This window comes from Chelonoidis abingdonii, chromosome 11, assembly GCF_003597395.2.
Source record: "Chelonoidis abingdonii isolate Lonesome George chromosome 11, CheloAbing_2.0, whole genome shotgun sequence".
NCBI lineage: Eukaryota > Metazoa > Chordata > Testudines > Testudinidae > Chelonoidis > Chelonoidis abingdonii.
In genome coordinates this window covers 1,254,023-1,266,723 of record NC_133779.1, presented here as the reverse complement: position 1 = coordinate 1,266,723, position 12,701 = coordinate 1,254,023, and the positions used below count along the sequence as shown (strand labels likewise).

General features: G+C 54.4%; 1 protein-coding gene across 3 annotated transcripts in view; it reads right to left on the bottom strand.

The window, feature by feature from the left end:
* The window catches only part of SIPA1L3 (signal induced proliferation associated 1 like 3), a 133,883-nt gene extending 130,174 nt beyond the window's left edge, over positions 1-3,709 (bottom strand). For 2 of the 3 annotated variants that reach the window (XM_075070578.1, XM_075070580.1), the window contains exon 1: positions 3,594-3,616. The gene's annotated coding sequence lies outside the window, so the exon portion shown is untranslated. Of the gene's footprint in view, positions 1-1,376; positions 1,627-3,593 lie in introns of all 3 variants that reach the window. The other variant, XM_075070579.1, reaches the window with a different exon arrangement.
* Positions 3,710-12,701: the final 8,992 nt, after the last annotated feature.

Here is a 12,701-nt window from a genome sequence, read left to right as displayed (position 1 = left end):
GTCACTGATTCAGATCCAGCCAAGCAGAATTAACAACCAGAAGTCATTCATCATCCAACGGCTGTGCAAAACGAGTTGGGGGAGGTCCTAACCCAATTCCTAGCAGGTTTGTGTCCATAAACCACCGTGCAATGCTTGTCAGTCTCAGCACGGCATAAGACACCAATACGATTTGCCCTTTCATCCCAAGGGATGGCTCTTCCAGCCAGAATGAGGCACAAGCATGCTAGCAGGAGAGCAGCACCGTTCAAAACGTCAGCCTGGCTCTGCCTACATGGTACCTGTTCTGTAGAGAGAGAGGATTCACACACGAGCCGGGCACTTTTCCACTAGAGCCAACTTCAGTGTAAAGATACCTTAGTTAGCGGAAGTGCGACTGCATCCAAGGAGAATGTATTTCCAGAAATTGTTTTTGTCAAGTGGTTTTATGTTACCCCAGAATAAATCCTTAGAGGCAGCCATATTTCACTGAAAGAGGCACACTTTCCTACCTAAATTCCTCCCACTTCTCTAGATGACTAGAATACAAAAATTAAGTTCTATTTACGGATTGTTTTGGACAATAAAAAACAAAGACGCAGGTTTCGCTTTGAAGCGCTCAGGATGCAATGTTTGGTCTGCAAACACTGCAGGGGAAGGGATGTTTGTTTGAAAACAACTGGTGGAAGCATTGAGCAGATTTTTTAAAATATGATGCATAACATTTCCATTGGTCTCTGGATTTTTCTGAAAGCTGATTTTTTTAAAGGTAATTTGAAGGACAATCTGATTTGACAGGACACCTTTAGTACAATGAATAAAAGAGACACTGATTTACAGCTGTTCCCATTAACGTTAAGAATTGCATATGTAAATCCACCAGCCATCAGCTGGAGAATGGACTGCTCCCATTTTGGAACTCAGAAATGCCAGACATAATTCCAGTTCCTGGCTATCCTCTATAGCTCTTTTATTTTCATATATAGATCTGAACAATCATTTTCTGGGAAAACAACACTGCTGCCTCTCTAGCATTACCTGCACTTCTGAAACCTTCACTACTAGTCTGGGAAGGTTAGAAGAACCATGCAGGTGTTTGAATATCAGGTTGGGTAAGATTTAAAGTTTCCAACACAAAGGAAGTGAAATCCACCGTCTGATGTTCAGATGGGTTCCTCTTAGGGGAGGGATGGCTTCTGCTATAAATTCTGTTTGCAGAAACAGAGAAACTTTGTATTACTTAGGCATAAAGGATCTGATCTTGATGCAGTGACAGTATTTCCATTGATATCAATGGAAGCCAGTTCAGATCCTGACACGCTAAGCTGACAACACATGTACAAGCTTTGATTTCTGCTGCAAGAAGTTGCAAAGTAGGGGCCCATTCATGAGGATACTTATTGGGCATGCAGCTTCCTACATCAAGTCTATAAAGACTGGACAGCAATTTCATCTCTGGTACTCTTTGATCTATATAGTTTCCATAGAAACATCAATGTCTTTCAGGACCTCTGTCTTGCATGGCTGCAAGCAGCATTCTATCAGTGCAGTTCCTTGAAACAGCAGACCACCTTCATATCTCATTTAATCCCCAGCTCCATGCTATCACAGCACTCCCTCATGAGAGTCTGGAGGGCACGGACGTGTCTGTAAAAACAAAAGGGTGATATTAAGCCTGCATCTGACAGCTCCCTGCCCCTAATACCATAAATCCTGCTGCTGGCTTATGCTGTCTGATCCCACTCCCCGCTTTTATTCACATTGCAGCTGTTACTTATACAGTATAATGGAGCCAATACTTCAGGCAAAGCTAGCAAGTTTAACATCTTCCTATTTAATGTCATTTTGTCCGTTCTGCTTCCATTTAACTGATTCAGCTCCTCTTACAACACTGGCCCTTTGATTCCTGTCACACGTGGGAAAAGATTTCAGTTGCACAGGCAGTGCTATTTTTAAAAGAATGTCTAGCAAGACCAATTACACCCCCCATCCGCAGAAAGTCAGGAGATTAAACTTTATCATCATCTGGAAGGTAAGCATCTAATATGTACCCTCATTCAGACAGGGCTGAATAAAGCACTTGTGGATGTAAAATACATTTATGGTACTTTGGTCCACTTATATTATACCCCACTGACTTCTTTGAGCGATTCAGTGTTACTCACATCACAGGGTTAAGCTACCATCAGCTCTTTCAATAGTAGTACACAGCACTACTATTATACAGCAAGGCTCAGGCAAAACTGACGTGAAATAGGAAAGCACTTTAATTTCAAGGGAGAAGTTAATTCAAATAACCTGCCATAGCCTGGAAGCAGAGCCAACTCCTAAGAAGTCTATATCATGGCTAACCATTTGTGTGTCTGCCTCCCCACTCTGCATGCCCGTAAGACACCTCTCCACAACACAGGAGTGCAACTACCGTTTGCATTTAGATTTGCATCGTGCAAGGCATAGCATTCTGCACCCCAGTCTTCCTCCAGTATCTTTTTAAGTCATTCCCCTCTGATATCAGGGCTGGGTTTAAAAAGCACAAATCACCAAAGACATGACTCTATATTTTCACAGGCAACATCCCCACTAGCTGAATAGTCGATTGTCTCCACAATTCTGAGTTAGGTCCAAGGACTCCTGCAGAGGCTACTAATGAACTGTGCAAACCCTGCAGCTGGAGAGATGGGGGGGCTGTGTCACAGTCTCACTGTTTTACTCGGGCCACCTTTACATCTGCCACCTTTGAAACAGTCCCACGCCGCAGCCCCAGCAAACCCGAGAGATGAACCTGCCAGCTCAGCAGGGCCCAACAAGAAGGGGGCTGCCTGGGAGACCCAGGGCAGCTCCCTGCTGGGCCACAGGCTCTGTCAGTATGATGAGCAAATGCTGCACTGCCCTGTGCTCAGCTCCCCATCTGCAACCCAGGGATGTGAGCTGTGTGCCTCAGGCCCCCAAAGCCTCCTCAAGCAGCATGCAATGACCCCCACACACATTCCCAATGGGGCAGCCAGAGCCCCAGGCCCCGAAGCTCCTCAGCAGTGTGCAACAAGCCCTCCCCAGGGGAGCCAGAGCCCCCCGCCCAGGCCCCCAAGGCTCTCAAGCAGTGGGCAATGAGCCCCCCGCCCAGTAGGAGCCAGACCCCCCTAGACCCCCCAAAGGCTCCCAAGCAGTGTGCAATGAGACCCCCCCCCCCGGGAGCCGAGCCCCCCCGCCCCAGGCCCCAAAGGCTCCTCAAGCAGTGTGCATGACCCCCCAAGCCTTGGGCAGCGAGACCCCCCCCACCATTTTCGCCTGACAGCCGAAGCCCCCGCACGGACCCCTCCGCGGGGCAGCGCCTGGCCGCGCGGGGGCTGCTGGGAGCTGTAGTCCGTTCGGCCGCCAGCCCCGCTTTGAGGTACGGCCGCCCGAGCGCCTGGAGACTACAGCTCCCAAAGCCCCCCGCCCTCGCAGCTCCGCGGGGTTCAGAAGCGGCTCAGAGCAGCGCCCGGTGCTGGGGGCGTGAGGGAGGCCCCCCCCGCGATGGACACAGCGGCCGGCCGCCCCCCCACCCCGCACCGCGCAGCGCCCCCTCTCAGCGGCGCCGCGCGGGCGCGAAGCCCAACGGCCGCGGCGCGCGGCACTCACCGGTCAGCAGCGGCGCGCGCAAGGGACCAATGGGAGCGGGCAGCGGCGCGGACACCCGGACCTGAGCCGGCGGCGCGAGGACACTGCCGGGGCGGGCACAGCCGGCGGAGGATGCGCTCTCACACTTCCGTGGGCGGTTCTGGCGGGGGTGGGCGGGGCCAGAGGGAGCGACCAGCTCCGCCCCGCCAGCGCCTCCGCCGCTAGAGGAGCTGCCCGACAGGAGGGAGCTGCCCCGCCCCTCAGGCCTTAAAGGCCACGCACCCCACTGGGTTTATGACGAGCGGGGTGGGTTAGCCCATTTGTATGTGAGGCGAGCAGGGGAGGGGTTAACACCCATTGTGTATGTGGGGCGAGCAGGGGAGGGGTTAACACCCATTGTGTATGTGGGGCGAGCAGGGGAGGGGTTAACACCCATTGTGTATGTGGGGCGAGCAGGGGAGGGGTTAACACCCATTGTGTATGTGGGGCGAGCAGGGGAGGGGTTAACACCCATTGTGTATATGGGGCGAGCAGGGGAGGGGTTAACCCCCATTGTGTATATGGGGCGAGCAGGGGAGGGGTTAACCCCCATTGTGTATGTGAGGTGAGCAGGGGAGGGGTTAACCCCCATTGTGTACGTTAGTCAAGCAGGGGAGGGGTTAACACCCATTGTGTATGTGGGGCGAATGGGGGAGGGGTTAACCCCCATTGGGTATATGGAGCGAGCGGGGAGGAGTTAACCCCCATTGGGTATATGGGGCGAGCAGGAGAGGGGTTATCCCCCTGTTGTTTCGTGGGGCAAGCGGGGGAGGGTTTAACACACACCTGCGCACACACCAGTGCAAAGCAGGCAGGAAATGGGCCATTCTGATCCAATTCTAGGGGGCCCATGGTGATCGAATCCCGACCGAGCCATCGCTGTGGATTCACAGGCCAAGTACCTCGGCTGAGAACCGGTTCCTAGGTGAGCCAGACCCTGGCTGCCTTGTCAGCGGCTCCAGGAAAAGCAACAGAGCTGCAGCTGCTGGCAAAGCAGAGCCGGGCAACACTTTTTTGGCAAATAATAAATTGTGGAAATTGTATTTTTGTGTCTCTGAAACTATTAATGAATTTGAGCTGAATTGGGCAAATAGTGTGAAATGAAAAATCTGAGAGAAAATTCTAAAAAGTCAAAATGCTTCAGTTCAGCCATTTTGCAAAGAAATGTCCCGACTTTTTGACAGCTTTTCACTTTGAAATTCAGCTGTAAAAAAAAAAAGAAAAGAAAGTGAAAAGCACCCGAAGCTGACCCAAAATGAAAAATGAAAAAATTACAGGTTGAACAAAACATTTGGTTTAACCCAACAGACTTTTCTTGGTTCTGGTGAGAAAACCCGACCCACTGAGTTTTGCTTAGAACCATGGTTTGGTTTGGTTTTCTGGGTTCAGGCCGAGCCGCTCAGCCCTCCACTCTCTGCTGCTCTCCTTCAGCAGCAGGAAGGCCCTTGCGGAACCTGTCCAATGCGATTTACTGTAGACAGGAGCCTGGCGTCCAGGCTGCGGTTTGAACCTGGCAAAGGCATGCAGGGACACTGCAGCCTAGGAAGGGATCTGTGGTGTGGGGTTCTGCTGACTCCTCGCTGGGTTGGCTGGGATGATTTACTTGGGGTTGGTCCTGCTTTGAGCAGGAGGTTGGACTAGATACCTCCTGAGGGCCCTTCCAACCCTGATATTCTATGATTCTATGACCCCAGGCACAGGGACTGACACAAGGCCCAGGGTACCTCTTGAGTCCTGCTGCAGCCCACAGGGGTTGGCAATGGTGGTATTACTGGGATCCCCATCGTGCCAGGTGCTGCACAGACTCTGATGAGATCAGGGCCCCTGTGGCGCCAGGTGCTACACAGACTCTAACTGAGATCAGGCCCCGTTGGGCCGGGCGCTGCCCAGACCCTGACCAACATCAGGGCCCCGTTGTGAAGGTACTGCACAGACACAGAGCGAGAAGCAGTCCCTGCCCTGAAGAACTCACAGCTGGAATGGACAAAGGGGAAACAGAGGCCCAGAGAGAGAAGGGGACTTGCCCAAAGTTACACAGGGACAGTGGCAGAGGCAGGAATAGACCCCAAGTGTCCTGAGGCCCAGTGCCCCATCAACGAGACCACGCGCCTCCCCATGCCTAGAGGATTGTGTTGTCCAAGGAGTAGGCTGCTGCTAGAAGGAACGATTCCACTAGCAGGCTGGGGGCTACAGTAAACGCACCTGCATTTCGGCTGAGCAAAGCCATTCGTCTCTGTGGGTCTCTGTTCGTCTCAATATCCCCCCCTCCTTAAACTGGGGCACCAGTTTGGTGTCTGATTCCCCAGAAAACTGCATCTCAGGGCCCTTCCCCACTTCCCCCCAGCACACCCCCTTGGCACGCCGCTCCTGTAACTCCAACTCGTGCTTCCGCTGTTCTGCATGGTCCACCAGCCTCCGCTGCTCCAGCTCCTTCGCTTTCAGCTCCAGCTCAAGCTTTCACCGCTCCTCCAGGGAGAAACCTGACTGGGGTCCCCCTGTGCTGATGGGGGGAGTCAGGTCTGATACACTCCCGACTGCTACGCAGACTGTCTCCACGGCAACTCCCCAGCTCACCAGGCACCCTGGGAGCCCTCCTGGGGTCTGGAGCCTGTTCCTCAGACTGGGTCATTCTCTACAAGCTGAGCAATCAGCCGCTCCTTAGGGAGCCTCCCCACGCTCAGCCTCCTCTCCCTGCACAGACGTGCCAGGTTGCTCTTACGGAGCTGGTTCTAGGCCGTTTCCAGCTGGCTCCATTCAATGCCCTCGTTCTATTGCTGGCAGTCACTCACTGCAAAGCACCTGCGCCCGCAGCCACATGTCTACAGGGTGCATCCACAAACCATCCTCTGCTACCACGTTGTCACGGACTTCCAGATCGTGCCCACTCTTGGCCCCGTGAAGTCCCTGGGGGAACCCTCTTCAGTGCAACACCTCTTCTTGGAGGGTGTCACGGAGTCCCCGGGCGATGCTCTGGAACTGCTCCCCACAAAGCCAGGCAGGGCTTTGGGGAGCCTCCTCTCCCTTGGAGCAGACTTGTTCAGGGCAAGAGGCTCAACATGTCTTCTGCACCTCCTGGTCTCTTCTTGGAGGCATTCAGCATCCCTACTGTCCCTCAGCCGTGCGCTTCAACAGTGAGGCCCACGCCAGGCGGGGTCCTGCGGGAAGCCACAGGGTTCTGCACCCGCCACTTTGACGTCAAGCACGTGCACTCTCAGCCAGCAAGAACAGAGGTTATCATGACGGAAATCAGGAGTCTAAAACAGAGCTGATAAACTACAAGCCGAACCGACACCTCAGCCGGGTTCCACTTTCTGGGGGCAGTATGAGGCCAGACCCCTTAGTCCTGCACTTCATCTGGTCCCAGGCCGCCCAGACTAAACGCCCTCCAGCCCTCCTCTCTGCGCAGTCTTCCCGAGGCAGGAGGCCAACCTGACCCTATTGTCTCACACCTTCGCTAGGCACTTTGCGAAGAGAGCGGGCCCACCGGCCATCAGTTGCTAGGAGACAGAGTGCCCGGCATTTAGGTGCACTGGCCCTTTGCTCTGCAGCATATCACACCCCCTGATCCCCCACCCTAAGATACTTTAAGAACTGCTAGGGGACACTGAGGCACCCACACAGTATTCAGAGCAAACAGAAAGAACAGTCCCAGTTCGTCACAGAGGGCCACTCTCTCTGGGGGTCAGGCCCCTCCACCTCCTGGAGCCGCACCTCTCTGAGCCTCAGCATGTCTGTCTCTGCTGTGGGCCCCCCCAGGGAGTCCCCTCGCTCTGGGCCCCTGGGGCCTCCACCCCTCGAGGGAATAATGCCCCCCCCCCCGGCCCTGTTCTCTAGCCTGGAGCAACTCTCAGCCAGCGTAAAACAGGAGGGTTAACTGAGCATCCGGACCCAGTAGAGGAAACTCTCAGGTCCTCAGGCCTAGCTCCCTCTGCCCAGCACATCCCAGTGTCCCTGCAGCCAGGGGGGCTCTGCTGCTCCCCCTCTCCAGCCCCAAGCCCCCCTGCTTCCCAGCTGGGCATCTGAGATCACTGGCCCCAAACCCCCTCTGTCCATTGTCTTCTCTCCAGGGAAACAGGGTCGCCTGGGCCTCCTCTCCGCCCTCCTCTGGCTGGAACCGGCTGGTCAGGTCACCGGGGTCCTCTCCCCACAGCCCATTGTCCTCCCACTGGCCAGAACCGGCTGCAACTCCTGAGCTGGGCCACCCAGTCACCAGGTCACAAGTCACTGGGGTCTCCGTTCTCCAGGCCATTGGCTGGGGTCCCAACTTCCCTATGCAGTCCTGTGCCCCAACAAACTCCCTCTCCCCTCCCCTTGTTAAACCAGTAACACCCGGGGACACTGAGTCCCACCCCCTCTGCATGCAACCCACTGGGGAAACCAAGAAAACCCACCACTTCATCACACTCTGATCTGCCCTGGCTCCTGGGAGCAGGGCTGCCAGCTGGCCAGGTTTTCCTAGGATTGCCCCTATGTGGAGGCAGCTATCCCGGGACCCTGTTGGGGTGCCCTGTGCACACTGCTAGCTGCCAGGTGGATGCACTCAATGCTCACCCCAGGTTTTTGTACCTCAGAGGTGGCAAGAGGTCCCACATCCAGGGAGTCTCCAGTGGATGGTCCAGACAACTTCACGCTGTCAGAGGTGCATGGCTGGTGCCTCTCTTGGGGCTAATAACATCGCCAGTGTCCCCTGGATTTTCCCGCACCTCACTTAAAGCCAAGGGAAGAGTTTACCCATAACCAACTGTCCCTGGCCACAGCCTTCCACTCAGCTGCTTAACAGTCACCACCCACGTCATTTGGCTTGAGCGATTTGAAAATTGTCCCTCGCCCTCTCTGATGTCCCTCAAAAAATAGCCCTGGGGTGAGACACCAGCAAGCAATTGGCCAGGGAGAAATGTTGCCGAAATTGTGTGGAAAGAGGAGGTTTTATGCACCTCAGGTGAATGTGGCCAGGCCTGAAAGACCCTGGGATGCAGTTCAAAGCCAGCTATCACAAGTAAGTGAACTGTTGTGACCCAGCGAATCTTTGGTAATCCTCCTGGGGCTTCCTAGCAGAAATGGAGATGAAGAATTAATCTCTCAGCTGCTTGTAGCTGCAGGGTGACTGCCTGCCCCTCGCTGGGGACTGATAACAAATCCGACTGCAGATGAACAGTTCCCCAAATATGGGAGGGGGCTGTCCTGGAAAAATGAGCACCCCGGTGACATACCCAGCAAAGCAGACAGGGGACAGATACTTAGAGATTTGGTTACTGTTAATTCAGTACCCAAAGCACACTCACCTGCAACAAACCCAGCTCCCCTGTAGGTGTCTCAACATACCTGGCTTGTTAAATGGATGAGCAGCGATTTCACTCAGTCTAATAAAACCAGTAGAAATGCTCTGTCCTGGGATGGGTAAAGGTGCTCACTCTGTGACCTGGTGACACCCTGCTAAGCAGAGATCCCACGATGACACCCCTGCAAAAACGGTCCTGTCACGTGTTCACACCCCCTACAGAAAGACATGGTTTAAAAGCTCTCTGTGCATCCTCTGGAGGAGGGGGGAGCCTGGAAAGGGTTTTGAGGCTCCTGCATCAGCTGCCCTGGTTCTGCTCTTGGGATGAGCCGGAAGACGGGCGCAGCAGCGTTCACATGAGCTTAGGAAGAGGGCAGGGGATTGCCAGCTTTGAAAGCAGGTTGAAGATAAATGATGAATTTGCAAGCTCTTTGGCGCCAGGCCTGTGTCTGGCCAGCCCCCTGCACAGTGAGGGCCCAGAGCTTGGTCAGGGTCTGTGCAGCACCTGGCACAGTGGGGGGTCCTGATCTTGGGGGCAGAGGTGTCTTGCAGTCCTACTGGATTTATATGTAAATTAAGATAAGGTTTCAGGAAAAATGCTCTGTCCCCATCCCCCGAGTGCGAAAAGCCCATTTGTCAAATGAAGTGAAAGGGCAAATGGGCTGGGGTTTGTCCAAGTGGCTGAAGGGGACAATGCACCCAAAGCCCATGGACCATCCTCAGCACCTAACTCCCTTTGGCTGCTCGGGAAGCGTTTGTCCAGCACTTTGCAGCCACGCAACCCATTATTAACCCATTGTGCAACCCCGGGGCCAGGGCCCGAGCGTCACCAGCGAGATTTGTGCCAGTGCCCAGCTCCCAGTGGGGTCTCAGCTCCAGCACTGAGAAGCTGATGGATCCCCCCATTAAAGGATTGCAGAGGGGAGTCTGTGCTGTTGGTAATCGGCATGACCCGGTTAATCCAGGTCTGGCTCATCTGGCCGTCTGAGGCATGCAGCACAGGCCTGAGCAGCGTGGGGTGCCCTGCTCCCACTCCGCATGGTGCCGGGGGGAAGTTGGGGGATGTGAGGGGAGAGTTTGGGGGACAGGGGGAAGTCTGGCTGCTCTGACCCGATCCAGCCTAAGGAGAGATTTTGGTGCTACCCTCCCCCCACACACACACACTGACAGACAAACAGCTCAGTCCTGCCCACCCTCCCCTCCCGCTTATGCCTTTACCCTGAGCCTAATCAGTAATTAGACTAAGGAAGGAGCCATCTGGGGGCTGCCCAGCAGTAATCGACCCACTAGAAGAAAAATCCCTAATTTACCCCAAAGTGGGGGGGGGCAACCTCTGGGAGGCCAAACAGGGCGGAGCAGGATGTGCCCGTGCCCGGCTCTGCTGTCTGATGGCACGCTGCACAAACAGGAGCGGGCAGGCTGTCTGGAGCGAGTGCCTAGGGGGGGGTGACAATGCGGTTCTGGCGGGACCCAACTGAGGTGCCAATTCAGGACCAATTGCTTAAAGCAGGGCAGTTACAGCCCTAGGCAGACAAAGAGGACTCTGGTCTCACCCCACTGGCCAACCACAAGTCACACAAGCAATTCCCTTCGACACTCTAGTCTTCCAGTATCACCACCAGTGCCACCCGTCCTGGGGATGAATGGTTATGAAAACCAACACCCCAGTAAAAGAAAACGGTTCTCTCGATCCCAAAGGACCAAGCCCCAGACCCAGGTCAATATACACATCAGATCTTACCCACAAATCATGCTGTTGCCAAGAATCTAAAATCTAAAGGTTATAATTCATAAAAGGAAAAGATACAGCTGAGAGCAGAATTGGTTAAATGGATCATTTACACAGGAATGGTAAAGTTCTTAGTTCAGGCTGTAGCAGTGATGGAATAAGCTGCAGTTCACAATCAAGTCTCTGGAACATGGATGGGTCATTCAGTCCTTTGTTCAGAGCTTCAGTTTGTAGCAAAGTCCCTCCAGAGGTAGGAAGCAGGATTGAAGACCAGATGGAGATGAGGCATTTGCCTTATATAGGCTTTTCCAGGTGTAAGAACCTCTTTGTTCTTACTGTGGAAAATTACAGCAAAATGGAGTCTGGAGTCACATGGGCAAGTCCCTGCACTTTGCTGAGTTACAAGGCGTATCTGCCTTCTCTCCACGGGTCAGTTGTGTAGCCGATGGTCCTTAATGGCCCATCAAGCAGGTTAGGCAGAGCTAACACCAACTTGTCTGGGGTGTCACCCAGAAGCCCAGCACAAGTTTGAAATACAGACAGTACAGAACCAATACTCATAACTTCAACTACAAAATGACACATGCACCCAGACAGCACAATCATAACCAGCAATCCAGAACCTGGTCTTAGACACCTGATATGACCCCCTTTTCATAAGATTTGGTGCCACTACAGGACCTTGGTTGCAACCATGTTCTATATGGTCCCAGATTATATCAATAACGTCACAAGGGGGATGCCAGAGCAGCGGGGAGACGAAGGGGGCTCCGGCACCTGACACTGGGTTCATTGCCTCCTTCTGCCTGTCCATGTTCACGCTTCCTTCCCCGCCTGCCCGATGCCCCCAAACGCAACAGCAGCTACTGGAGTGTTCAGGAAATGTCTCTATCCCCCAGCCCCCTCACTGTTCTAACCCACCAGCCCCCACTCCCCTCCCAGAGCTGAGAGAGAACCCAGGAGTCCTGGCTCCCAGCCTCCCACCTCCCACAGGTGTAAATCATGGCTGTGTAAACTGTGACAGTACAAATCATCGTGCCCTGGTGCAAACTGTGCCTATACTAGGGGTTGGCACCACTGCCAGTGCAAACCCCAGGGGAGTTAGGTCCTGGATTCCTGCCCCTGCAGCTACCCCAGGGGCCTGGCTGTGGGTGAAGAGGGGTGCAGTGCCTCCTGCGGTTAATCTGCTTTATCACAGAGTGGCTGGAGAGCCAGTGCTACCCACAGTGTGGCCAGGAAGATGCCCAGACAGGAGATGCCTGAGTGCTCAGTGAGCAGATCTGTCTGGGGAGCAGAGGAGCGGGGGGCAGGGGGTGAGACTTGCTGGGGGTTGGGCCCAGAGATGGGACGGGATCGGGAATTGGGGGCAAGAGCGAGATGTCAGAGTCTGAACCCCCATTGATCCATCAGGCCAGGTATCCTGGGGGCGAGGGGCCAGCTACGGGACACGACCCCTGGTGCAGGAGGCAGCCCCAGGCCTAACAGAGGGGTGTGTGCAGGGCCAGGCTGGGCAGAGCATCAACGCCTGGTTCTCTGACGCCCTGCCCCATGCAGGGCCATTTCCATCACCTCAGAGCGAGGCTGGGGAGACCCAGGTGCCAGGAAATGAACCGGAGTCTCCGTCCTGGCGCTGGCAGGAACAGAGAGCTGCGGGGGTGGGAGGGGAGGGATAAACTATTGTACTTACACATAATTACATTCATTATTAATAATTATTAATGGGTGCCCAGGAATCCCAGGCTTCCCACTGCGCCAGGCGCTGTACATTCCTATTGCGATTAGGTGTATTACGGTAACACCACCTCAGCCCAGGTCCAGGCCCCCCACACTGTCCAGGCCCTGGACAGACACACACCAGGAACCTGACAGTCTCGCCCTTGCCCAGTGATCCCAATTAAGTGCTAATTAGTACAGGGTGACGGCTGCTATTGCATTACACGATGATTTTGTTCGCTGGTTTCTGGTGAGTGGGGGAGGGGAGAGGGACTATTTTCTCCTGTGGATGGACATGGCCACAGGCGCTTTGGCTGGAGTTGGGTGATGTCACAATGCTGCTGCTGGCGTGGGCAGGTAAAGCTG